The sequence below is a fragment of the Hyla sarda genome, chromosome 1 (genome assembly GCF_029499605.1).
Source record: "Hyla sarda isolate aHylSar1 chromosome 1, aHylSar1.hap1, whole genome shotgun sequence".
Lineage (NCBI taxonomy): Eukaryota > Metazoa > Chordata > Amphibia > Anura > Hylidae > Hyla > Hyla sarda.
The window spans coordinates 524,220,846-524,243,787 of NC_079189.1; the positions used below are offsets into that span (position 1 = coordinate 524,220,846).

At 45.0% G+C, this 22,942-nt stretch overlaps 1 protein-coding gene and 1 long non-coding RNA gene across 2 annotated transcripts in view; one reads left to right on the forward strand and one right to left on the reverse strand.

Annotated features, from left to right (window-relative positions):
• VCAN (versican) overlaps positions 1-22,942 on the reverse strand; it is a 188,050-nt gene that overhangs the window by 128,335 nt on the left and 36,773 nt on the right. The gene's annotated exons all lie outside the window — the stretch shown is intronic.
• Positions 1-22,942, forward strand: part of LOC130290809 (uncharacterized) — a 66,219-nt gene that overhangs the window by 31,384 nt on the left and 11,893 nt on the right. Inside the window, exon 2 of the long non-coding RNA XR_008847703.1 lies at positions 13,800-13,922. This is a non-coding gene — a long non-coding RNA (uncharacterized LOC130290809). The remainder of the gene's footprint in view (positions 1-13,799; positions 13,923-22,942) is intronic.

A 22,942-nucleotide genomic window follows, 5' to 3' on the forward strand; every position in this document is an offset into this window, starting at 1 on the left:
ATTGTAGATACTATGGCTAACGACCATATGTCTGAAACGTGTCGGATGTCTGTTTTTGTGACCATATTGGATGCATGCTTTTAATTTACGTGAAATAAAGAAGTGTTTTACAAGGACAACTAAATACACTGGATCTCTTTTCTTGTGCATATAGCAGTATAATCACATCAATAATCCTGAATGAAAACATGACACCAAACCTGGAGTAGATACTGATCATACAAAAGATAATTTGATAACATCCATCCAAGTGAGAAAAATAACTTGGCTTTATTAAAGATATTGACACCTACCAATATTTCAACCCACACAGGGGGCTGTGAAAAAGTTGTTGAATTGACAAAGCCTTCTGTGTGGGTGGAAACATTTCTATATTTTTAGACTCTCCAATAAAGCAGATATTGTTTTATCTTTAGTTGCACTTTAGGTTTGTGCAATACAGTTTTCGTTCAAGACACTTGTCATGCTAAGTGCTCACGTATATGGCATCAAAAGGTTATATAGGATGTACCAACTTAAAAAATGTTCCCCTCTAGTGTAACCATAAACAAGTGTGTAGATAAGGTGGCTGGCTATCAGAGATGTGATGTAATTCAGGTGCTAGGAAAATGGATAGGGTATTAGATACATGACTAGGGAAGCAACGAGAGAAAATCCGATCTACAACTTCACATATGATTTCTGAGTTAAATACTAACTTCACTTTTACAGGCTGAATTTTGTGCACACACAGGGAATGGGAATAGGTGGAAAAAAAACAACAGGTCTGTGCCCCCTCTCCCCCAAGAGACCAAGAAGATTTTTCATTATCATTATCTATACCAAGGCATTTATCCTGGTCCATTTATCTGGTCTGGGGTTGGAATTCATTTGGGGCACTGGTCTGGGTTCTGAAATGATTTTGATGTCTTGTCTGGAGTTGAACTGGTCTGGGGTCTCCATTAACCTAGATGTTCTGATTTGAGGTCTGTTCTGGAGTCAATATTTATTTAGGTGTTGGTCTTGTCTGGGGCGTGTATTAGTTTAAGTTATTGGTCTGAATTTATTTGTGTCTGATCTTAGATTTGAATATAGTTTAGCATCTGATTTGGGCTTTGATGCTTTGGATGCCCTCATCATTCTATACCATTTACTTAGATCTCCAAAAAGAAGCGGGGGGGGGGGGGGGGCGGCATTACATAATTAGTACGGTTGAAAAAAGACATGTGTCCACCAAGTTCAAACAAAGAGGTGAAGGGAAGGGGTATGCATTTTTTTTTCTATCTTCCTTGGAGCAATATATCAGAATAGAAGAGCAGCCAGCAGAGCCTGAAGAGGAAAAGAGCCAACCCACATCTCCTCTTCTGTCACAACATCTTATTGGATAAAAGGAAGAGGGGAATGGCTACCAGTGATGTCTGGCAAATTAAACAGTGGTCTTGAAGCTAGAGTGCCCAGGTGTTTTTTTTTTTTTTTTTTTTTTTGGGGGGGGGAGGCAATAGGGGTCATAAGTAGGAAGCTTACCTTAATAAACCCCTGCCCCCCAAATTAATATTATGGTTCAATGTACCTCTAAATGGGCACTGTCAGATACAATAACTTTTGATATATTATAAAGCATGCAAAAACAATATGTTTTGCAATTGCTTTCATCAGAAATTTTTCAGTATTTCATACTGAAAAAGCCAGTCAAAAAAGTGGCATCTCTGGGCCCCCCTGTCTCCTGGGACACATACTAGTCCTGCAGTGTCCAGAGGTCATCGACACGTCATGGACACCATGAGTGATTGACAGGGCTGCAGGCAGGTCCAGGGCCCTCTATGAGTCAGAGCAGAGTGAGGGAGGGGGAGAAAAGAGGGACACGCCCCATGCCAGAATAGAACAGACAGAAACCTCACTGAGCAATGATGGCAAGTAAATAAAGGTAATTCTGAGAGAAATATAGGTCGTGGACACATCAAAATTAGATGTAGATGATCAGGATGAGGTACTGAGCAACATACAACAGTTTTTTTGTGGGGGGATCTGACAGGTACACTTTAACAGTTATGAAGATTGGAGATTTGAGAGTTCAAAAGAGGGACAATCACTTTTTTTTCAATATTAATACACTGCTCAAAAAAATAAAGGGAGCACTTAAACAACACAGTGTAACTCCAAGTCAATCACACTTCTGTGAAATCACACTGTCCACTCAGGGAGCAACACTGATAGACAATTTCACATGCGGTTGTGCAAATGGAACAGACAACATGTGGAAATTATAGGCAATTAGCAAGACATCCAATAAAGGAGTGGCTCTTCAGGTGGTGACCACAGACCACTTCTCAGTTCCTATGCTTCCTGGCTGATGTTTTGGTCACTTTTAAATGCTAGCGGTGCTTTCACTCTAGTGGTAGTATGAGATGGAGTATACAACCCACACAAGTGGCTCAGTTAGTGCAGCTCATCCAGGATGGCACATCAATGCTAGCTGTGGCAAGAAGATTTGCTGTGTCTGTCAGCGTAGTGTCCAGAGCATGGAGGCGCTACCAGGAGACAGGCCAGTAAATCAGGAGATGTGAAGAAGGCCATAGGACGGCAACAACCCAGCAGCAGGACCGCTACCTCCGCCTTTGTGCAAGGAGGAGCAGGAGGAACACTGCCAGAGCCCTGCAAAATTAGCTCCAACAGGCCACAAATGTGCATGTGTCCACTCAATGGTCAGAAACAGACTCCAAGAGGGTGGTATGAGGGCCCGATGTCCACAGGTGGGGGTGGTGCTTACAGCCAAACATCATGCAGGATGTTTGGCATTTGCCAGAGAACACCAAGATTGGCAAAATAGCCACTGGCGGCCTGTGCTCTTCACAGATGAAAGCAGGTTCACACTGAGCACATGTGACAGATGTGACAGAGTCTGGAGACGCTGTGGAGAACGTTCTGCTGCCTGCAACATCCTCCAGTATGACCGGTTTGGCAGTGGGTCAGTAATGGTGTGGGGTGGCATTTCTTTGGGGGGCCGCACAGCCCTCCATGTGCTTGCCAGAGGTAGCCTGACTGCCATTGGGTACTGGGCTCCTCCTAATGCAAAACAATGTTAGAGGAAGGCAGTGACACTATGGACTGGCCCGCCCGTTACCCAGACCTGAATCCGATTGAGCACATCTGGGACATCATGTCTCGCTCCATCCACCAACGCCACGTTGCACCACAGACTGTCCGGGTGCATGCCCAGGCATTGTAGGTAGGTTATACAGGCATGTGGAGGCCACACACACTAGTGAGCCTCATTTTGACTTGTTTTAAGGACATTACATCAACGTTGAATCAGCCTGTAGTGTGGTTTTCCACTTTGACTTTGAGTGTGACTCCATATCCAGACCTCTATTTCATTTGATTAGTTAATTCATTAAGATCTAGGATATGTTATCTTCGCGTTCCCTTCCTATTTTTGAGCAGTGTATCCAAGGAAAGATTCAAATGAATTATTTACCATAACGCAAACAATGTATTAAGAATGGTTGGACTAAAGGAACATGTTACCTTGGTTATTTTATTTTCCAAAACAGGATACAGTCACCTACCAGAATATGCCCATGTATATTTCTGTGATGGTAAAATGGTGTATTCATGCTCACTTCATCACTTTAGTGTCAAGGTTGAGAATCCTGCTTCTTCCATTCCTTCCACTAACAATCACCCCGAGGCTTCATGTTAGCTTTCTCTGCCCTATATATGTCATAACTGAGGTCCAAACTAACTAATGAAATAAGTCACTTTCTCCCTTAAGATCATCACAGTCTACTTATGATGGTGAGAATATTCCAGCGATCTTACTGTCAAGACTGTGAACGTTTACATGGTTAATAAAAAAGAAATGGTTGAAAAAAGATTAAATAAAACCTTTCCTATAATCTATTTTTAGTAAAACATTTGCTGTATGTTGAAAACAGGTGATGTTCAGCACCAGGTTGCACTTTATAAACTGTATTTTTATTAAAGATCATGCAACAGGATACAGTGTAACAATCTATACGTTTCAGGTCAGAATTCCCCTAATCAGGGCTTCATGCCATGACTAAGGGTCCTCTGACCCGAAACACGTAGGCTCTTATGCTCTGTATCCTGATGCAGTATCTTTATTAAAAATCACCATTTTAACCCCCTAAGGACTCAGCTCTTTTTCACCTTAAGGACTGAGCCGTTTTTTGCAATTCTGACCACTGTCACTTTAAGCATTAATAACTCTGGGATGCTTTTACCGTTTATTCTGATTCGGAGATTGTTTTTTCGTGACATATTCTACTTTACGTTAGTGGTAAATTTCCGTCGATACTTGCATCATTTCTTGGTAAAAAATGTAAAAATTTGATGAAAAATTTTAAAATTTTGCATTTTTTTCACTTTAAAAATCTCTGCTTATAAGAAAAAGGGACATCCCAAATAAATGATATGATTCACATATACAATATGTCTACTTTATGTTGGCATCATAAAGTTGACATGTTTTTACTTTTGGAAGACATCAGAGGGCTTCAGCAGAAGTTTTCAAATTTTTCACAAAATTTTCAAAATCAGAATTTTTCAGGGACCAGTTCAGTTTTGAAGTGAATTTGAGGGGCCTTCATATTAGAAATACCTAATAAATTACCCCATTATAAAACTTGCACCCCTCAAAGTATTCAAAATCCCATTCAGAAAGTGTGTTTCACAGGAATAGCAGCAAAGTGAAGCAGAAAATTCAAAATCTTCATTTTTACCCTCGCATGTTCTTGTAGACCCAGTTTTTTAATTTTTACAAGTAAAAGCAGAGAAATCACCCTAAAATTTGTAACCCAATTTCTCAAGAGAAAGGAAATACCTCATATGGTATCTGCAGGGGCACTAGAGGGCTCAGAAGGGAAGAAGCGACAATGGGATTGTGAAGAATGAGTGTCACCTTAAGAAAGCCCCTATGGTGCCAGAATAGCAAAAAAAAAAAACATATGGCATGCTATTTTGGAAATTACACCCCTCAAGGAACGTAACAAGGGGTATGAAAGTGTACTTTTTGTTAACGTTGGATGTGTAAATGAAAAATTTTCAGAATGTTCAGAAGAGAAGGAGTCACATTTGGCTTTTGTAAAGCAAATTTTGCTGAAACGGTTTTTGGGGGGCATGTCACATTTAGGAAGCCCCTATGGTGCCAGAACAGCAAAAATAAGCCCCACATGGCATACTAATTGGGAAATAACACCCCTCAAGGAACGTAACAAGTGGTACAGTGAGCCTTTACACACCACAGGTAAAAAAAAAGTTGGATGTGTAAGTGAAATTTTTGAAAATGAAAAATTTGATTTTTTTCACTAAAATGCTGGTGTTACCCCAAGTTTTTCATTTTCACAAGGGGTAATAAGAGAAAATGCCCTCCAAAATGTTTAACCCCATTTCTTCGGTGTATGGAAATACCCCATATGTGGATGTAAAGTGCTCTGCAGGCGAACTACAATGCTGAGAAGAGAAGGAGCACTATTGGGCTTTTGGAGAGAGAATTTGTTTGGAATGGAAGTGGGGGGCCATGTACATTTACAATGCCTCCCATGGTGCCAGAACAGTGGGACCCCCCCACATGTGACCCCATTTTGGAAACTACACCCCTCACAGAATGTAATAAGGGGTTCAGTGAGCATTTACACCCCACTGGTGTTTGACAGATCTTTGGAGCAGTGGGTTGTGCAAAGGAAAATTTTAATTTTTCATTTTCACAGACCACTGTTCCAAAAATCTGTCAGACACCTGTGGAGTGTAAATGCTCACTGTACCCCTGTACATTACATGAGGGGTGTCTTTTCCAAAATGGGGTGAGGTGGGTGTCCACTGTTCTGGCTCCATGGGGGCTTTGTAAACACACATGGCCTTCAATTCCAGACACATTCTCTCTCCAAAAGCCCAATAGCTCTCCTACTTTTCTGAGCATTGTAGTTCGCCTGCAGAGCACTTTATATCCACATATGGGGTATTTCCATTTTCACGTCCATTTTCACTTCCAACTTTAACGAAAATTCTTCAAACACCCGTGGGTTGTTAAGGCTCACTATACTTCTTGTTATGTTCTTTGAGGGGTGTAGTTTCCAAATTGGGTCACATGTGGGTGTTTTTTTTTTTTGCATTTATGTCAGAACCGCTGTATCTATCAACCACCCCTCTGCACCTCAAATGTAAATGCCGCTCTCACTCCTGAGCCTTGTTGTGCATCAGCAGAGCATTTTACGTCCAGGGTATTTCCGTACTCAGGAGACATTACGTTACAAATTATGGGGGTCTTTTTTTTCCTCGGGGCAACACCAGCATGTACGTGTAAAAAATACAAATTTGTACAATAACATGCTGGAGTAGACCCCAACTTTACCTTTTCATAAGGGGTAAAAGGAGAAAAAGACCCCCAAAATGTGTTAGGCAATTTCTCCTGAGTACGGAAATACCCCATATGTGGCCCTAAACTGTTGCCTTGAAATACGACAGGGCTCTGAAGTGAGAGAGCGCCATGCGCATTTGAGGCCTAAATTAGGGATTTGCATAGGTATAGACCCGGATGCAAGAATTAGACTTGCCTCTGATACCAAAATTACCCTACAGCAGGGTTTCCCAAACAGTGTCCCTCCAGCTGTTGCAAAACTCACAGCATGCCTGGACAGTCAATGGCTGTCCGGCAACACTGGGAGTTGTTGTTTTGAAACAGCTGGAGTCTCCTTTTTAGAACCAGTGCCGTACCAGACATTTCAAATTTTTATTGGGGGGGAGGGGGGTAAATGTGTAGGGGAGTGTGTATATGTAATGTTTTACCCTTTATTTTATGTAGTGTAGAGTAGTGTAGTGTTTTTAGGGTACAATCACACGGGCGAGGGTTCACAGCTAGTTTCCCGCTGGGAGTTTGAGCTGCAGAGGTAAATTTGCTGCATCTCAATCTTGCAGCGAGAAACTCACTGTAAACCCCCACCCGTGTGAATGTAGCCTGTACATTCACTTGAGGGCGGGGGGGGGGGGCAAACCTCCATCTGTTGCAAAACTACAACTCCCAGCATGCCCTTTGGCTGTCCGTGCACACTGGAGGTTGCAGTTATGCAGCAGCTGGAGGCACACTGGTTGCAAAACACTGAGAGTTTGTTACTTAACTCAAAGTTTTTCAACCAGTGTGGCTCCAGTTGTTGCAAAAGTACAACTTCCAGCATGTACGGACAGCCAAAGGGCATGCTGGGAGTTGTAGTTTGCAACAGCTGGAGGCACACTGGTTGGGAAACACTGAGTTAGAAAACAAAATGTTTCCCAACCAGTGTGCCTCCAGCTGTTACAAAACTACAGCTCCCAGCATGCCCAAACAGCAGAAGGGCGTGTTGGGAGTTGTAGTTATGCAACAACTGGAGGAGAACAGTTTGGAGACTACATGTAGTGGTGTCCAAAACTACAACTCCAAGCATGCTCAGACTGCCCAGGCATGCTGGGAGTTGTAGTTTGGCAACATCTGAAGGGCCACATTTTGCCGAACTACAACTCTCAGAATGTCTGGGCATGCTTGGAGTTGTAGTTTTGCAACATCTGGAGCGCAAAAGTTTGGATACCACTGTATAGTGGTCTCCAAACTGTGCTCTTCCAGATGTTGAAAAGCGACAACTCCCAGCATGCTGAGACTGTCCAGGCATGCTGGGAGTTGTAGTTCTGCAACATCTGAAGGGCCAGATGTTACAGAACTACAACTCCCAGCATGCCTGAGCAGTCTGGGCATGCTTGGCGTTATAGTTTTGCAACATCTGTAGGGCTACAGCTTGGGCACCACTTTAAAGTGGTCTCCAAACTGTGACCCTCCAAATGTTGCAAAACTACCGCTTTTGGCTGTCTGGGCATGCTGGGAGTTTGGCAACTCCTAGAAGGCAGCAGTGAAGATCACTTACCACTGATCTTCACTGCTGCCTCCACCGCTGCTCCACCGCCTCCTTACTGCCGCCTCCTTATTGCCGCCGACCCCACCGCTGCCTGCTGCCGGTCCCGCCACTATCACTGGCCCCTCGCCATCCTTAACTGCTCCGGTCCCCGCCACCATCTTCCCCCCACTCTGCTCTGATATCCAGGGGTGGGCAGAGCGGGGATTTCAACTGTAACCCCCCCCCCCCCAACTGCCATTGGTCTGTTAGTCCTAACCAACCAATGGCAGGGGATAGGAGGAGGTGGCGCCCCTGTCACCTTGCTCCTATCCTTCAGGATGATCGGGGATGTCTCTGACATCTCCGATCATCCCTATTATCTGGGCTATCAGGTCATCAGAGACCCGATCATCCCGGAATTGCCACAAATCGCTGATCTGAATTGATCAGCGATTTGCGGTGATTGCCGATATGGGGGGACCTAAGGACCCTCCCTGGGTGATATGCCAGGATGTCTGCTTAACAATCTCAGCAGGCATCCCGGTCCGGTCCCCGCCCAGCGAGCGACGGGGACCGGAGAAATGCAGGGCACACCTGTATGCCTTCAGTCCTTAAGGACTCGGGAACAGGGGCGTATGGGTACGCCATGTGTCCTTAAGGGGTTAAAGCACAACCTGGTGCTATACATCACTTGCTTTTAAGTATCTGTTCCAGTGGGGCATGCAGCCTGGTAGCCCATGAAAAAGTAGCTGTCAGCCCTTCTTCTGTCCTTAGGTATCTGTTGCTCTGTAACCTAGATCTCCCAAATTTGGACCTCCAGCCAACGGCTGTCCGGGCACGCTGGAAGTTGTAGTTTTGCAACATCTGAAGTTCCACAGTTTGGAGCCTATTGGCCTACTGGCACAACATCAAATGTCAAATGTACGTTTATCTTTAAAGGAGTACTTCCTTGCTAGACATCTTATTCTCATCCAAAGAATAGGGATAAGATGTTTGATTGCGGGCGATCTCCAGCCCGACACCCCGACGTTCTGATCTTTCATGGCTGTGATAGGCTTCAGCAGCCGCGGTCATCTCTCCCCCTCCATTCAAGTCTATGAGAGAGATGGAGATCCAGCATTTATGTATCTCTGTAACTCTTATAGGGGAAATGTATCAAAACCTGTGCAGAGGAAAAGTTGTCCAGATGCCCATAGCAACCAACAGATTGCTTCTTTCATTTTTCACAAGCGAGCTGATTGGATGCTATGGGCAACTGGGCAAGTTTTCCTCTGCACAGGTTTTAATAAATCTTCCCCATAGAGTTATACAGAGGGGGCATGTCGGCTACAGCTTCAGACTGTGGTCGCCCATAAGTGGAGATTGCTCTGTATATGTGGATTGCTGGGGCACCAGGAAGGAGATTGCGGGGGGTCCCAGCGACCAGACCCCCAGCAATCAGACAATTATTCCCTATATTGTGGATAGAGGATGAGGTGCCTAGGGGCAGAGAACCCTTTTAAGAAAATAATTAGAGTATTATTAGCGTAACACAAGAATCAATACTTACGTCGATGCAAAATAAAAAAGGGCGCGCTTTGTTATACATTTAACATTTAACGTAAATTCGTCCAACTGAGGCCAAAAGAATGTTCATTTGTCCTCCACAAGACTGGTTTGCATTCAACTGGACTGTGATTGCCTATACAATGTGTGGTATAATTTTTTTTTACAATATGACTCATGCCTTTAAAGGGGTACTCCGATGCTTAGTTATCTTATCTCCTATCCAAAGGATAGGGGATAAGATGCCTGATCGCGAGGGTCCCGCCGCTGGGGACCCCCGTGATCTAGCACGCAGCACCCCAGTTAAAATCAGTCCCTGGAGCATGTTCGCTCTGGGTCTGATTACCTGCGACCACGGGGCAGGCAGCGTGTGACGTCACGCCTCTACCCCCGTGTGACATCACGCTCCGCCCCTCAATGCAAGCCTATGGGAGGGGGCGTGACAGCTGTCACGCCCCCTCCCATAGGCTTGCATTGAGGGGCGGAGCGTGAGGTCACACGGGGGCGGAGGCATGACGTCACATGCCGCCGTCCCCGTGGTCGCCGATAATCAGACCCGGAGCGAACATGCTCCGGAGACTGATTTTAACTGGGGTGCTGCATGCAAGATCACGGGGGTCCCCAGCTGTCACGCCCCCTCCCATAGGCTTGGTCGCCGGTAATCAGACCTGGAGCAAACATGCTCCGGGGACTGATTTTAACTAGGTTGCTGCGGGACCCCCGCCATCAGGCATCATATCCCCTATCCTTTGGATAGGGGATAAGATGTCTAAGCGCCGGAGTATCCCTTTAAGTGGGATATATGTGAGCATATACTACCTATATGTTCATATGCTGTGTATACGGAGCCCTACTGCTCACAATACAAGGTATTATAGGCACTTATTGATGTTACAGACTACAGTTATGTCGTATCACAACAAACTTCATACATGGAAATGTTGAGTGACAATGCAAATTACTGTGGCTAAAATTAAATTCATTTATTATGCCAAATCCTTCACAATAGGCCATTTACGAGATAGACTGCTTTTAGTCTGAAATCTGGCATAAAATCATAATGGAATAATTTATAAGATACACAATGCTGGTCATTTATAAGGGGCCAATATCTCTCTATCCAAACTGGAATCAATTTGTGTCACTATGTTGATTTATGTAACAAAGCTGTGTCACTTCTCTGTGGAGCAATCTGGAATGACGTTTTTAGGGAGAGGAAGATGTCGCTGGAAGGGCATCAGAATACATTCATTCAAATAGTTTCCTTGTTGGTTGCTAGTGTCATGAAGCATCATGAATGCAGGAATACTATACCATGGGTTTAATATCCCTCCATTTATAACAGAAAATCTTTACAAAAAGGGAAAGAGAAAAGAAAGACATGGTCTGGCCATCAAATTATTAGCTACCTATTAAAGGGGTACTCTGCCCCTGAACATCTTATCCCCTATACAAAGGAAAGGAGATATGATGTCTGATAGCGGGGGTCTGGCTGCTGGACCCCCCTGTGATCTACAGCGCAGCACCCAAGTCATCCGGTGCATGGAGTGAACTCCGCTCCATGCTGGAAAACGGGCGACCACAGCTGTCATGCCCCCTCCATTTATGTCTATGGGACAAGGCATGACAGCTATGTACTAGCCATCACGCCTCCTCCCATAGACATGAATGAAGGGGGTGTGGAGTGATATTACGAACACGGAAGCTCCAAGCTTCCGTGTTCAGAACGACACAGTGCCGGATAGGGGATAAGATGTCTGGGGCGGAGTACCCCTTTAAGGTTAGACATTATTGTTATAATGAACATAAAATTTATTGAAATGTTAGTGACTGCTTTTTTATAACTGGGCCCCCATTATATTATTACATGCAGGACCACAAGGCGACCAGTGCTCAACTATATTTCTACTGCCAGGCAAATCCTAATTGAAATGCTGGGGTCCCTGTAGCTGTAGTGTCTCCATGGGGTGAAATTTATGTACTGAATAAGAAACAAATGGAAATGTATGTTTTTCTGTAACACTAAAGGTAACTAAAGGAGTCAGACTTAGGTTCCTTCTGCCCACTAGAGGAAATGTTTCTAAGGCCATGTTTACACAATGGCCCTCATTTACTTAGAAAGTCGGGTCGGTTTTCTGGTTGTATTTGAACCCGACACCTTAGTTTCCTTGCTTATTTACTATTGTGTCGCAGTCAATGTCGCAAGTAATTTTTTTTTGGTGTTGCACGCTCGTATTTAAAAAATACATTAGAAACAATCAAATAAAAAAGAAGCAGTCACTAATTTAAGAGAAAAAAACATCACACCAAAAAATACAACATATCAGGCTTTCCATAGGTCAGATAGGGCTATTTGCAACAGGTCAGAGCTGTGGGGGAAAAAAAAAAAAAAACGACAATTTGGGTGCTTTACAATGATAAATATGTGTGAAAGGGCCTTCTTTGTCGGGACACGCCCCTTTTTCGGGTTCCAGCCTACCCGAGTCGGATGACTCGGGTAGAACTGTCGCGTACTGGCGCATGATGTCTGCGACATGTCTGCGCCATGTCGCAGAAAAAATTAGACAAGAAAACCCGACAAAAGTTGTCGGGTTGTGAATAGTAAATGAGGGCCATTGTTTCTGCCACAGAAATTCTGATTTGGTGTCCTCAGACATTTCTATTCTTACTGCGCATTCGGCAAGGAAATGCTTTGGCGTCTATGAGATGGTGCAATTTCGAGCAGTCCTGGTGCCAGCATGTTCTGCCGGCGCTCTGCTGTCAGTGGAATGTGAACATAGACTAAGTACACAGCCTCCATACATACAGAACATATAAATACTAAATCTTGTTATTCTTGCACACACACAACATTCCATTAATAAGGTCTAATAAGTTATTTGTGAATCCTTTAAAAATTTACCCTGATAAAAAAAATGAAAAGAATAAAAAAAAGGCTCCAAAACCAGTTCCAAATGATATTGTCTTGTGCTGGACCTGACCTTTGAGACTCATAAATGTGTCAGAGCTTGGGCCAACAGGAAGATCCTCTGGGTGGGACCACGGCTGTATCTCTTAAAGTGAAGAAAACCTTACTAAACAAAGCCAAAAATAAATACCAGAGTTTCAATTCTATTGAGTTATTTCAGAAAAAAGAAAACAGCTGATTTCTGAGTAATAGTATTTTCCCCTTTCATCATGTAGAAAATGAAAAGACATGGAAGTGAATCAGTGTTATCACATTTCTAAAATTGGGAAATTCCTTGATGTTTATGGACACAACATTTAAACCCCAACATAGTCCCATAGTGACACATGCATTCCCTTCCACAATAGACTCACCATCCACTGGTTGATAATGTGCATATGACAGCAACCTCCATTACTACCTCATGGGCATCATAATCTCATCTCTGGGCCCACTGGAAATATTGACCAGTTTATGCACATGTTATTCGTGCCTTAAATGGATTTCCCTACAATTAACATGTATAGTTATCAATTTAAAATGTTATTAAAGTTTGACCAGTGGGGGATGACTGCTGGGAACCTCCCTGGAATTAGGATTTCTGTATCCCACACAGACATGTTGAGGGGGACTGTACACATATAGATGTCTCCTTAGACCTTGTTATGTCAAAGCCTATATTGCCCTTGTGTAATCTGTTTTCAGACGGTTTGACAATGTAGATGTCCATAGCATTGTCAAACCGTCTGAAAACAGATTACACAAGGGCAATATAGGCTTTGACATAACAAGGTCTAAGGAGACATCTATATGTGTACAGTCCCCCTCAACATGTCTGTGTGGGATACAGAAATCCTAATTCCAGGGAGGTTCCCAGCAGTCATCCCCCACTGGTCAAACTTTAATAACATTTTAAATTGATAACTATACATGTTAATTGTAGGGAAATCCCTTTAAGGCACGAATAACATTCAATATACCATAACATCCAACTGGTGAGGGGCTGACAGGTGGGACAACATCTGTCTTAAAAACCAGATCGCCTGCTCCAATGTTCCCTCTTTGGCCTCACGTAAAAGGTTTCTCTACTTAATTTAATGGAACATACAGAAGCAGCCAATTAAATGTCTAAAGTTTTAATGCAACATAGGCTATTATTGGTGCACAAGCATGGAAGGGCTCTAGTGTATGCCTTGTGTATACCTATTTCAGCTGATTTAGCATGCATGTGTTGTTTGCTATTTTGATTCCTACTAATACTAATTACTAATAAAGCTTACATTTCCCATTATGTTTCTGGTTTTTGTAGGGGCAGAGCGGGTAGAGTCTCATCAATATACTTGCTCTCCTCTGAGTTATACCTAATTGTGACATAGAATTTCTGAATCCATTGTAAAGTATCATATGTAAAGTAATGTAGCATATCAGCTGCTGTATGTCTCCTTGTGAAGAGTTTTAGCTCTGAGGCTGGATGAGGCCAGAAGAAGAAGATGTAGTATCACGTGAAACGGCCGTCAGTCACCTCATGCCTCCCCGTTGATCCGGTTTCCCGGCATACTTAGACTTCAGTTGTGGTGAGTGCGTCTCCACTTTCTTTTTGTATGAATTTTGGATGTTGGACTTAGTGTCTTGTATGGAGGTGGCACCCCGCATTAGTCACTAGGTCAGCAAATAAAAGATTATCCAGCTGGGGTGTACCGGACTTACTAATATAGAGACCATAGCTGATGGTTGTACCTACTAGTGCCATCCTCCATCACCTTGCTTCTTTTCACTGCACTCTTGATATGACAGTGACTATTAATCACAGCATGTAAAGGGTTACATGATCAGGATCCCAGTTACAGTGATCAGACTCTCAGTGCCTATACTATACATAAGAAAAGAGTGTTATTGGTGAAAAAACACCCTAACCTCCAATCATGACCATTAGAGCGGGTGTCAGCTGTATGTTCTAGTTGACTCACTTTGCAACTATTGCAGGCACAATCCCTGAGCTCGCACCATCCCAGTACTGTACGTATATAAAGATATAACTGGGGCAAATGATCAGTATAGGATGAACCCTAGTATAGCAGATTTTTAGAGGAAATATTTTTTTTCGATCCAGTTATTCCCAGCCTTTTGCCCTGGCAGAAAGTATCTCATAACAGACAAGAGCGGGTGGTCCCCTCCTATTTATTTATTTTTTCTAATTTACAATATTGAAAAGAAAAAAAGAATGACAAAATAAGAAGTGATTTTTGTTACTTGATATAGAGAACTTAAGTCATTCAGAAAACATATAATAGGAGGAGTGAGGAGGGAGAGGCCTTAAAGAAAACAGTATTTGCTGCCTATATTCCGATAGAGGACTCCTAGAGGGATGGGAATTAGACAGCAGAGCGGCTGTTGGCAAGAATGAAGAGAGAGCAGGAAATGAGAACAAGTTATACAAAACTTCTGTCATATCAAGTGAGCCCGGTCTGAGGGTAGGATATTTACATTGCTTGCTCCCTTTTGGCAGGATATATTTACTCTGGATTAATCCTATCTGAAATACTGGGTAATTTGAAATTGTTTATTGGATTTATGTTTAGGTAGAACAAATTTGGCACAAAGAGCCTTATGTCAAGAGGGAGATAAAGTCATTTTCCCAAGATCAAAACCTCCAGCCAAACTCATTGCTAGAAAGTCATATGTAGCCTTATGTTACCACCGTGATGTTGAGCCAGAAAATAGACTCACGTAAATACTTTTTGACAAAATTCTATCTCCCATTGCTTATATAGCTACAACACATTCTACAAAGGTTTACATTAGTTCTTGTCCCCCATAGGGATTACATCTAATTGTCCTTATCTAAGACACATAGGTTCAATTTCACAGGAAGACGAGTAACAGAGCAGCATGTTTTTGGAGTGTGGGGAGAGCAGAGCATGCAGACATGGTCCTGGGTCAGATATGAATCCTCAGTGTTGCAAAGACACAATCATGGCCACACAGTCACAGCATGGGCCCCTCATGCATAGAGAAGCTGTGTATCATTTGTTCATATTTTTCCTGAACAGTTTAAGATTGCTAGCTCTTGCGCAAAATACAACAGCATGTGGTTCCCAGTGCGTGCTGGGAGTTAACCCCTTAAGGACCCAGCCATTTTACACCTTAGGACCCGGCCATTTTTTCAACATCTGACCACTGTCACTTTAAACATTAATAACTCTGGGATGCATTTAGTTATCATTCTGATTCTGATAATGTTTTTTCGTGACATATTCTACTTTATTTTGGTGGTAAATTTTCGGCATTACTTGCATCCTTATTTGGTGAAAAATCCCAAAATTTCATGAAAATTTTGAACATTTAGCATTTTTCTAACTTTGAAGCTCTCTACCTGTAAGGAAAATGGATATTCCCAATAAATTTTATTTTTTATTCACAAATACAATGGGTCCACTTTATGTTGGCATCATAAAATGGACATATTTTTACTTTTAGAAAAAATTAGAGGGCTTCAAAGTAGAGCAGCAATTTTCAAAAATGTCATGAAAATTGCTAAATCAGAAGGGACATGTGTTACAGAACTACAACTCCCAGCATGCCTGGGCAGTCCAGGCATGCTGAGAGTTGTAGTTCCGCAACATCTGGAGGGCTACCGTTTGGGGTTTGGGCACCACTGTAACAGTGGTCTCCAAACTGTGACCCTCCAGATGTTGCAAAACTACAACTCCCAGCATGCCCAGACAGCCTTTGGCTGTCTGGGCATGCTGAGAGTGGCAGTTAGGCCTTCCTAGTGGTTGCCACAGTAAAGATCACTTAATTTTCACTTTCAATTACCCCCCCACCGTCGCTTCCCTACCTGAGCAAGGATCCAGCAGTCTCCAGCGACGATCAGCTATTCCCAGGCATCTTCAGGTAAGGTACCCGGCCTCCATCTTCTTCCCACGATCCCCTCGACATCCAGGGATTGCCAGAACAGGGGGTTGCCATGGCAACCCACTGTCCTGCTCTGCCATTGGTCAGAATCAATTCTGACTAATGGCAGGGGATAGGAGGAGATCGCAGCATTGCGACTTCACTCCTACCCTGCAAGATGATCAGGGCTGTCACTGACAGCTCCGATCATCACAATTTTCCAGGTGATCGGGTCACTTCTATTAAAAAATCTTAATCCTTTTAGTACTTTTTAGCAGCTGTATGCTACAGAGGAAATTCTTTACTTTTTGAATTTCTTTTTTTGTGTTGTCCACAGTGCTCTCTGCTGACACCGCTGTCCATGTCAGGAACTGTCCAGAGTAGCATAGGTTTGCTATGGGGATTTTCTCCTGCTCTGGACATGTGTCAGCGGAGAGCACTGTGGACAACACAAAAAATAAATTCAAAAAATAAAGATTTTCATCTGTAGCAAACAGCTGCTAAAAGGTACTGAAAGGATTAAGATTTTTTAATTGAAGTAATTTACAAATCTGTTTAACTTTCTGGCACCAGTTCAGTTAAATAAAAAGTTTTCCGCCGGAGTACCCCTTTAAAGCTTTCCAATAGTCACATATTGGAGACGATTATATCGTACGGCAGTGTTTCCAAAGCGGGGCCTCCAGCTGTTGCAAAACAACAACTCCCAGCATTTGCGGAAAGCCCCTGACTGTCCAGGAATGCTGGGAGTTTAGCAACAGCTGGAGGCACCCTGTTTGGGAATCAATGGTGTAGAATACCCCTATGTCCACCCCTGTGCAATCCCTAATTTAGTCCTCAAATGCGCATGGAGCTCTCTCACTTCAGAGCCCTGTCGTTTTTCAAGGAAATAGTTTAGGGCCACATACGGGGTATTTCCATACTGGGGAACAATTGCATTACAAATTTTGGGGGGCTTTTTCTCCTTTTACCCCTTATGAAAAGGAAAAGTTGGGGTCTACACCAGCCTGTTAGTGTATAAAAAAAAATATATAAAAAAAAAAAACATTTCCACTAACATGCTGGTATTGCCCCATACTTTTTATTTTCACAAGAGGTAAAAAGAAAAAAAGACCCACAAAATTTGTAACACAATTTCTTCTGAGTACGGAAATACCCCATATGTGGGCGTAAAATGCTCTGTGGGCGCACAACAAGGCTTAGGAGTGAGAGCGCACCATGTACATTTGAGGCCTAAATTGGTGATTAGCACAGGGGTGGCTGATGTTACAACAGTTCTGACATAAACACAAAAAAATAAATACCCACATTTGACCCCATTTTGGATACTACACCCCTCACAGAATGTAACAAGGGGTATAGTGAGCCTTAACACCCCATAGGTGTTTGACGATTTTTTGTTAAAGTTCGTTAACTAAAATGCTGGTGTTACCCAAAATTTTTCATTTTCATAAGAGAAAATAGGAAAAAAAGCTCCCCAAAATCTGTAACCCCATTTCTTCTGAGTAAGAAGATACCTGTCACGATGCCGGCTGGCAGGTAGTGGATCCTCTGTGCCAGAGAGGGATTGGCGTGGACCGTGCTAGAGGATCGGTTCTAAGTCACTACTGGTTTTCACCAGAGCCCGCCGCAAAGCGGGATGGTCTTGCTGCGGCGGTAGTGACCAGGTCGTATCCCCTAGCAACGGCTCAACCTCTCTGGCTGCTGAAGATAGGCGCGGTACAAGGGAGTAGACAGAAGCAAGGTCGGACGTAGCAGAAGGTCGGGGCAGGCAGCAAGGATCGTAGTCAGGGGCAACGGCAGAAGGTCTGGAATCACAGGCAAGGAACACACAAGGAACGCTTTCACTGGCACTAGGGCAACAAGATCCGGCGAGGGAGTGAAGGGGAAGTGAGGTGATATAGGGAAGTGCACAGGTGTAAACACTAATTGGAACCACTGCACCAATCAGCGGTGCAGTGGCCCTTTAAATCGCAAAGACCCGGCGCGCGCGCGCCCTAGGGAGCGGGGCCGCGCGCGCCGGGACAGAACTGACGGGGAGCGAGTAAGGTACGGGAGCCGGGGTGCGCATCGCGAGCGGGCGCTACCCGCATCGCGAATCGCATCCCGGCCGGAGGTGGTAACGCAGCGCCCCGGGTCCGTGGAACCGACCGGGGCGCTGCAGTGAGGGAAGTGTAGCGAGCGCTCCGGGGAGGAGCGGGGACCCGGAGCGCTCGGCGTAACAGTACCCCCCCCCTTGGGTCTCCCCCTCTTCTTGGGGCCTGAGAACCTGAGGATCAGACTTTTGTCCAGGATATTGTCCTCAGGTTCCCAGGACCTCTCTTCTGGACCACAACCCTCCCAATCCACTAAAAAAAAAGTTCTTCCCCTGACCTTTTTAGAGGCCAAAATCTCTTTAACAGAGAAGATGTCCGAGGAGCCGGAAACAGGAGTGGGAGAAACAGATTTAGGAGAAAAACGGTTGAGGATGAGAGGTTTAAGAAGAGAGACGTGAAAGGCATTAGGGATACGAAGAGAAGGAGGAAGAAGAAGTTTGTAAGAGACAGGATTAATTTGACACAAAACTTTAAAAGGACCAAGATAGCGTGGTCCCAACTTATAGCTCGGGACACGGAAACGGACATATTTAGCGGAGAGCCATACCTTGTCTCCAGGGGAAAAAATGGGAGGAGCTCTTCTTTTCTTATCTGCGAATCTCTTCATGCGAGAAGAAGCCTGTAAGAGAGAATTTTGGGTCTCTTTCCATATGGTGGAAAGATCACGAGAAATTTCATCCACAGCGGGCAGACCAGAGGGCAAGGGGGTAGGGAGGGGGGGAAGAGGGTGACGGCCGTACACCACGAAAAACGGAGATTTGGAGGAAGATTCAGAGATTCTGAAATTATACGAGAATTCGGCCCAAGGTAGAAGATCTGCCCAGTCATCCTGGCGGGAGGAAACAAAATGTCGTAAATAGTCACCCAAGATCTGGTTAATTCTCTCTACTTGTCCATTGGATTGAGGATGGTATGCAGAAGAAAAATTTAATTTAATCTTGAGTTGTTTACAGAGAGCCCTCCAGAATTTAGACACAAATTGGACGCCTCTATCCGAGACGATCTGTGTAGGCAACCCGTGAAGACGAAAAATGTGTACAAAAAATTGTTTAGCCAACTGAGGCGCTGAAGGAAGACCAGGAAGAGGGATGAAATGTGCCATTTTGGAGAATCGATCAACGACCACCCAAATAACAGTGTTGCCATGGGATGGGGGTAAGTCAGTAATAAAATCCATACCAATCAGAGACCAAGGTTGTTCGGGGACAGGTAGAGGATGAAGAAAACCAGCGGGCTTCTGGCGAGGAGTCTTATCCCGGGCACAGATAGTGCAGGCTCGCACAAAGTCCACCACATCAGTCTCTAGAGTCGGCCACCAATAGAAGCGAGAGATGAGTTGCACAGATTTCTTGATGCCCGCATGACCTGCGAGATGGGAGGAGTGACCCCATTTGAGGATCCCAAGGCGTTGGCGTGGAGAAACAAAGGTCTTTCCTGGAGGAGTTTGCCTGATGGAGGCTGGAGAAGTGGAAATCAGGCAGTCAGGAGGAATGATGTGTTGAGGAGAGAGTTCAATTTCAGAGGCATCTGAGGAACGAGAGAGAGCATCGGCCCTAATGTTTTTATCAGCAGGCCGAAAGTGAATTTCAAAATTAAATCGGGCAAAGAACAGAGACCACCTGGCCTGACGAGGATTCAGCCGTTGGGCAGACTGGAGGTAGGAGAGGTTCTTGTGATCGGTGTAAATAATAACTGGAAATCTTGATCCCTCCAGCAGATGCCTCCATTCCTCAAGTGCTAATTTAATGGCTAGAAGCTCTCGATCCCCGATGGAGTAGTTCCTCTCCGCCGGAGAGAAGGTCCTGGAAAAAAAACCACAAGTAACAGCATGCCCGGAAGAGTTTTTTTGTAGAAGGACAGCTCCAGCTCCCACTGAGGAGGCATCAACCTCCAATAGGAAGGGTTTAGATGGGTCAGGTCTGGAGAGCACGGGAGCCGAAGAAAAGGCAGACTTGAGTCGTTTAAAGGCGTCTTCCGCTTGAGGAGGCCAAGACTTGGGATCGGCATTTTTTTTTGTTAAAGCCACAATAGGAGCCACAATGGTAGAAAAATGTGGAATAAATTGCCTGTAATAATTGGCGAACCCCAAAAAACGTTGGATGGCACGGAGTCCGGAGGGGCGTGGCCAATCTAAGACGGCAGAGAGTTTATCTGGGTCCATTTGTAGTCCCTGGCCAGAGACCAAGTATCCTAGAAAAGGAAGAGATTGGCATTCAAACAGACATTTCTCTATTTTGGCATAGAGTTGATTATCACGAAGTCTCTGAAGAACCATACGGACATGCTGGCGGTGTTCTTCAAGATTGGCAGAAAAAATCAGGATATCGTCCAGATATACAACAACACAGGAGTATAGTAGATCACGAAAAATTTCATTAACAAAGTCTTGGAAGACGGCAGGGGCGTTGCATAGACCAAAGGGCATGACCAGATACTCAAAGTGTCCATCTCTGGTGTTAAATGCCGTTTTCCATTCATCCCCCTCTCTGATGCGGATGAGATTATAAGCACCTCTTAAGTCCAGTTTGGTAAAAATATGGGCACCTTGGAGACGATCAAAGAGTTCAGAGATGAGGGGTAGGGGGTAGCGGTTCTTAACCGTGATTTTATTAAGACCGCGGTAGTCAATGCAAGGACGTAGAGAGCCATCTTTTTTGGACACAAAGAAAAATCCGGCTCCGGCAGGAGAGGAGGATTTACGGATAAAGCCCTTTTTTAAATTTTCTTGGACGTATTCAGACATGGCAAGAGTCTCTGGGACGGACAGAGGATAGATTCTGCCCCGGGGTGGAGTAGTGCCCGGGAGGAGGTCAATGGGACAATCATAAGGCCTGTGAGGAGGTAGAGTCTCAGCTTGTTTTTTGCAAAAAACGTCCGCAAAGTCCATATAGGCCTTAGGGAGACCGGTTACATGAGGAAGCACAGGGACACGGCAAGGTTTACTGGGAACCGGTTTTAAGCAGTCCTTGGAACAAGAGGGCCCCCAACTCTTGATCTCCCCAGTGGACCAATCCAGGATTGGGGAATGGAGTTGAAGCCAGGGAAGTCCAAGAAGGATTTCAGAAGTGCAATTGGGGAGGACCAACAGTTCAATCCTCTCGTGATGAGATCCGATGCACATTAGAAGGGGCTCCGTGCGGAAACGTATAGTACAGTCCAATCTTTCATTGTTTACACAATTGATGTAGAGGGGTCTGGCGAGACTGGTCACCGGGATGTTGAACCTGTTGACGAGAGAGGCTAAGATGAAATTTCCTGCAGATCCAGAGTCCAAGAAGGCCACAGCAGAGAAGGAGAAGGCAGAGGCAGACATCCGCACAGGCACAGTAAGACGTGGAGAAGCAGAGTAGACATCAAGGACTGTCTCACCTTTGTGCGGAGTCAGCGGACGTCTTTCCAGGCGGGGAGGACGGATAGGACAATCCTTCAGGAAGTGTTCGGTACTAGCACAGTACAGGCAGAGATTCTCCAGGCGGCGTCGTGTCCTCTCTTGGGGTGTCAGGCGAGACCGGTCGACCTGCATAGCCTCCACGGCGGGAGGCACAGGAACAGATTGCAGGGGACCAGAGGAGAGAGGAGCCGGGGAGAAGAAACGCCTCGTGCGAACAGAGTCCATATCCTGGCGGAGCTCCTGACGCCGTTCGGAAAAACGCATGTCAATGCGAGTGGCAAGATGGATGAGTTCATGTAGGTTAGCAGGGATTTCTCGTGCGGCCAGAACATCTTTAATGTTGCTGGATAGGCCTTTTTTAAAGGTCGCGCAGAGTGCCTCATTATTCCAGGATAATTCTGAAGCAAGGGTACGGAACTGTACGGCATACTCGCCAACGGAAGAATTACCCTGGACCAGGTTCAACAGGGCAGTCTCAGCAGAAGAGGCTCGGGCAGGTTCCTCAAAGACACTTCGAATTTCCGAGAAGAAGGAGTGTACAGAGGCAGTGACGGGGTCATTGCGGTCCCAGAGCGGTGTGGCCCAAGCCAGGGCTTTTCCAGACAGCAGGCTGACTACGAAAGCCACCTTAGACCTTTCAGTGGGGAACTGGTCCGACATCATCTCCAAGTGTAATGAACATTGGGAAAGAAAGCCACGGCAAAACTTAGAGTCCCCATCAAATTTATCCGGCAAGGATAGTCGTATTCCAGAAGCGGCCACTCGCTGCGGAGGAGGTACAGGAGCTGGCGGAGGAGATGATTGCTGGAGCTGTGGTAGTAACTGTTGTAGCATAACAGTCAGTTGAGACAGCTGTTGGCCTTGTTGCGCAATCTGTTGTGACTGCTGGGCGACCACCGTGGTGAGGTCAGCGACAACTGGCAGAGGAACTTCAGCGGGATCCATGGCCGGATCTACTGTCACGATGCCGGCTGGCAGGTAGTGGATCCTCTGTGCCAGAGAGGGATTGGCGTGGACCGTGCTAGAGGATCGGTTCTAAGTCACTACTGGTTTTCACCAGAGCCCGCCGCAAAGCGGGATGGTCTTGCTGCGGCGGTAGTGACCAGGTCGTATCCCCTAGCAACGGCTCAACCTCTCTGGCTGCTGAAGATAGGCGCGGTACAAGGGAGTAGACAGAAGCAAGGTCGGACGTAGCAGAAGGTCGGGGCAGGCAGCA